The following is a 5,297-nucleotide window of genomic DNA, read 5'->3' as shown; positions in this document are numbered from 1 at the left end:
AGTAACCGCAAAACATGTCCCAACTCTCCAATGGTGTGAATTTATTTAAATCCTTCAAAATAAAATTGTAGGGAAAATAAAAGTCCTTAACATGGCAATATATACACCGTCAAATGTAAGTCGTTCCATCATCCACTCAGTGAGTACATGAATGCCTAGCAGCTCTATGTTAAAAAAAATGTCTATCCTCAAGGGATCTACTTAGAAAGAAAGTAAAATGTTAAACATTTAAATTGCAATGCAAATAAATATGAGATCAAGAAACCAGATATGTTCTGAGGAAGGATGAATCTTTGCAGTCTAAAATTAGGGAAATGTTCCCTAAATTATTGTATCTCTATGGAACTCTGCATGCATAACGTGCAATTACAGTGAAGGTAAAATCACCTGCATCTGGGAAGACAGTTTATATCCTGTCAGTTCCTTTTGATCTTTGTCCTTTTTCTTTTTTTTCTTTTTTTTTTTTTTGCAAACTCCTAGGTTCAAGCAGTTATCCTGCCTCAGCCTCCTGAGTAGCTAGGACTACAGGCACATGCCACCATGCCTGACTAATTTTGTATTTTTAGGAGAGACAGGGTTTCACCATGTTGGTCAGGCTGGTCTCAAACTCCTGGCCTCGGGTGATCTGCCCACCTCGGCCTCCCAAAGTGCTGGGATTACTGGTGTCAACCACCATGCCCAGCCTGATCTTTGTGTAGCAATCCTACACATTTATGTGTTACATTGTATTTTTTGAGATCTATGGAAATGTTTTCTGAAGAAATTTAGTGAAAGGGCCAGTTGAATCAGGATAGTTATACAATGAAAAAAAAAAAGCAAAGTAAGGAATTCCACTTTTGATAAGACAGAGTAGTAGGTATATTTCCCCTATTCCTCCTGCTAAGGACAATTAAAAACACTGGACATTATATATACAACAAACATAACTATACTCTGAAAGGCGAAAAGAAGGCGGCAGACTGGCTCGGGATCTTGAGACCCAAGGAACAACATGAAGGTGAGTTCCTTGGTTTTTCTTTTTGCTTTTTGTTTCATGTATCCCAGACTTGGAGCTGAAGCTGGCAACCTGGAAATGCCAATGGACACGGACCAAAAAAGCCCAAATAAATGCCTCTCTTGTCAAAAGACCAAGAAAGGGGCAGGCTTACAGGACAGAAAACATTTAGACAAGAACTGTTCTACTCCAACCAAGAAAAGTGCTGGCCACTCCCAAACTGACACCAGCAAAGACTGAGCGGGAGACAACTCAAACCCTGATGAGGCGGTAATTAAGCACCGAAAACCCCTAGCAGGGTGATGTCAAAGAAGGCAAGTAGGGTGTAGAACTTTTATCCCTGCCAGCCTGTAATGAGTCGTCCACTCCTATGATATCAGTGGAGACCATCAGGGAAGTCTCGTCTTCACCCCACCCTGCAGTAACAAGTATTTATTGGGGTGGTGTCAGAGGAGGCCAAGCAGAGTCAGTCATGTATCAGAGACGGCTTTGTTACTTCTGGTGGCCCAGTGGTGATGAGGCCACGCTCATTACAGTGACAGTGAAGACCATGTAGTAAGCCAGACCTCTCACCCTGCCCAGCACCAACAGTAGTCCTCCTCCTCTCTGGTGTCAGTAGAGACTTCATGGGGGATCTGTACTTCCACCTCTACCTGGCAATGAAGTAGTGTCAGAAAAAGCCAGCTAAAACAGAAGGTTCAAATAACACGCAGAGTCTCAGAACATCGTTTGAAAATCCAGATTTAAAAGAAAATCACGGCTGGGCGAGATGGCTCACAGCTATAATCCCCACACTTTGGGAGGCCAAGGCAGGTGGATCACAAGATTAGGAGTTCAAGACCAGCCTGGCCAATATGGTGAACCCCCATCTCTGCTAAAAATACAAAAATTAGCTAGGCGTGGTGGCGCACACCTGTAGTCCCAGTTTCTCAGGAGGCTGAGGCAGGAGAATCGTTTGAACCCAGGAGGTGGAGGTTGCAGTGAGCCGTGATCACACCACCGCACTCCAGCCTGGGTGACAGAGAAAGACTTCATCTCAAAAAATAATAATAAAATAAATAAAAGAAAATCACTTATCAAACCAAGAAAACTCACTTGAATAAAAAAAGATAATCAATAGATGCCAATAATAAGATTATAGAGATGATAGAATTATCTGGCCAATATTTTTTAAAGCAGCCATGACAAAACTGTTTCAATGCAATTACAAACATTCTTAAAAGCAAATGGAGAAAATAGAAAGCCTCAGCAAATAAATGGCAGGTGTAAAGAAGAACAAGTGGAAATTTTAGTACTTAGAAATAAATGAAAAGCTCAGTGAATGAGCTTGATAGTGGAATGAAGGGGACAAAGAAAACAATCAGTGAACCTAGATAATGGAACAATCTGATCAAAAGAGAGAAAACGGAACAAAAAATACAGAACCTCAAAAACTTGTGAGACTATAAAAAACATCTAATATTTGTGTCATTAGAATCCTTGAAAGGACTGAAAAATACTTGAAGAAATAATGGCTGAAAACTTCCCAGACTTGGCAAGAGATGAAAACCTACAGATTCAGCTGTTTATAGGATCAACCCAAAGATAGCCACACCGAAACACATCATACTTAAACTTCTGAAAACTAATGAGACTTTATCAGAAGAAACCCATTAGAATGACAGCAAATTAATTTATCGTCAGAAATTATGGTAATCAGAAGAACATGTCATAAGACCCTTCAATTGCTAAAACAAAGAAACTATCAACAGAGAATCCTATACTTAACAAAAAAAAAAAAAAATTCAAGAATGAAAGAAAAATCAAACATTCTCAAAGGAAAGAAAGCTAACAGAATTTAATACCCCCAGACCTAAATGGCTAAGGAAAATTCTCTAAATAGAAAGGAGACAATAAAAAAGGGAACCTTGGCTAGTTTCTAAGGATCATGTCTGCGAGTCAGGATTCCCGATCCAGAGACAATGGCCCTGATGGGATGGAGCCCAAGGCATCATCAAGAGTAACTGGAATGAGATTGTTGACAATTTTGACGACATGAAACTGTTGGAGTCCCTCCTCCATGGCATCCACACCTATGGTTTTGAGAAGCCCTCTGCCATCCAGCAGCAAGCCATTCTACCTTGTATCAAAGGTTATGATGTGACTGCTCAAGCTCAGTCTGGGACTGGGAAAATGGCCACATTTGCCATATCAATTCTGCAGCAGACTGAATTAGATCTAAAGGCTTCCCAGGCCTTGGTCCTAGCACCCACTCGAGAAATGGCTCAGCATATACTGAAGGTGGTCATGGCACTAGGATACTACATGGGTACTTCCTGTCATGCCTGTATTGGGGGCACCGTGTGTGCTGAGGTGCAGAGACTGCAGATGGAAGCTCCCCATATCATCATGGGTACCCCTGACTGTGTGTTTGGTATGCTTAACTGGAGATACCTGTCTCCCAAATGCATCAAGAGGTTTGCACTGAACACAGCTGATGAAATGTTAAGCTGTGGATTCAAAGACCAGATCTATGACATATTCCAAAAGCTCAACAGCAACACCCAGGTATTTTTGCTGTCAACTACAATGCCTTCTGATGTGCTTGAGGTGACCAAGAAGTTCATGAGGGACCCCATTTGGATTCTTTCCAAGATGGAAGAGTTGACCCTGGAGGGTATCTGCCAATTCTATATGAACGCGGAAGGAGAGGAGTGAAAGCTGGACAAACTGTGTGACTGGTATGAAACCCTGACCATCACCCAGGCAGTCATCTTCATCAACACCCAAAGGAAGGTGGACTGGCTCACCAAGAAGATGCATGCTTGCGATTTCACTGTCTCTGCCATGCATGGAGATACAGACCAAAAAAAGTGAGATGTGATCATGAGGGAGTTTGGTTCTGGCTCTAGCACAGTTTTGATTACCACTGACCTGTTGGCCAGACGCATCGATGTGCAGCAGGTTTCTTTAGTCATCAACTATTTCCTTCCCACCAACAGGAAAAACTATATCCATGGAATCAGTCGAGGGGTATAGTTTGGCCGTAAGGGTGTGGCTATTTACATGGTGATAGAAAACAAGAGGACTCTTTGAGACATCGAGACTTTCTACAACACCACCATTGAGGAAATGCCCCTCAATGTTGCTGACCTCATCTGAGGAACTGTCCTGCTACCTCGTTCCAGCCAGGGTTCAATCTTGGGAGGCTGAGGAGCAGCAGGAGTGGGGAGGGAAGGGAGCCAAGGGATGGACATCTTGCTATTTTTTTATTTTACTAAATGTCAGTTTTTGAGACTAAAGAAGGAACCGTGAACATTTTAGACACCCTTTTTTGGGGGTAGGCTCTTTCCCTAGGCACTGGATCTTCTCCCAGAAAACACTAATCCATTTCCCTAACCTAGTAACCTCCAGATCCCAGAGGCTCTCCTCACCTCAGCTGAGCTCCTTTGAAAGTGATTCAAGGGACTATGTCAATCAACCTCACTTCCTGGAACAAATCTGGAAGGAAAACCTCCGAAACCCCTGAGTGAGGTTGCCCAGGGGATTGTCCCTAGGTCAGGGGGAAGCAGGGGAGATAAAATGGTAGCCATTTTTACATTGTTTTGTATAGTATTTTTTGATTCGGGAAACAAACACAAAACTCTGAATAAAATGACTTGGAAACTGCCAAAAAAAAAAATAGGGGGGAGTAACCTTGGACTGTCAGGAAGAAAGAAGGCATATGGCAAACTAAAATAAATAAGCTTTCCTTCTTCTGAGTTTTTTTAATTGGTTGTGTGAGCAAAAATTCTAACACTGATGTGAATGCATGCAGAGAAATACATAAAACTGTTATATTATAAATGAGGGACGGTAAAGGGACAGAAACAGATGTTTCTATACTTCTCTCCAACTGGTAAAATAGAATGTGATGAGTTATGTCTAATGTGATACCTAGAGAAATCACTGAAAAAGCTATATAAATATCTATGTTCAAAAACAGTATGCATAAGCAAAAATTGAATTCTAAAAATTGTTCAACTAACCACAGGATGGCAGAAAAAGAAAACAGAAATAAAAAACAAAACAGAAGGCCAGGCATGATGGCTCATTCATGTAATCCCAGCACTTTGCAAAGAAGGCTGTGGCTGGAGGATTGCTTAAGACTAGGAGTTTGAGCCGGGCGTGGTGGCTCATGCCTGTAATCCCAGCACTTTGGGAGGCTGAGGCAGCTGGATCACGAGGTCAGGAGATCAAGACCATCCTGGCCAACATGGTGAAAGCCCGTCTCTACTAAAAACACAAAAAAATTCACTGGGTGTGGTGGCACATCCCTGTCATC

The 5,297-nt window shown here is 42.0% G+C and overlaps 1 pseudogene; it reads left to right on the top strand.

Moving 5' to 3' along the window:
• Nucleotides 1-1,990: 1,990 nt before the first annotated feature.
• Nucleotides 1,991-5,042, top strand: LOC116562316 (annotated as a pseudogene).
• The last annotated feature ends 255 nt before the right edge of the window (nt 5,043-5,297 follow it).

The sequence above is a fragment of the Sapajus apella genome, unplaced genomic scaffold, assembly GCF_009761245.1.
Source record: "Sapajus apella isolate SASKATOON/1434 unplaced genomic scaffold, GSC_monkey_1.0 scaffold32, whole genome shotgun sequence".
NCBI classification, from domain to species: Eukaryota; Metazoa; Chordata; class Mammalia; order Primates; family Cebidae; genus Sapajus; species Sapajus apella.
The sequence above is the reverse complement of the archived record's forward strand: the minus strand, read 5'-3'. Positions and strand labels throughout refer to the sequence as shown.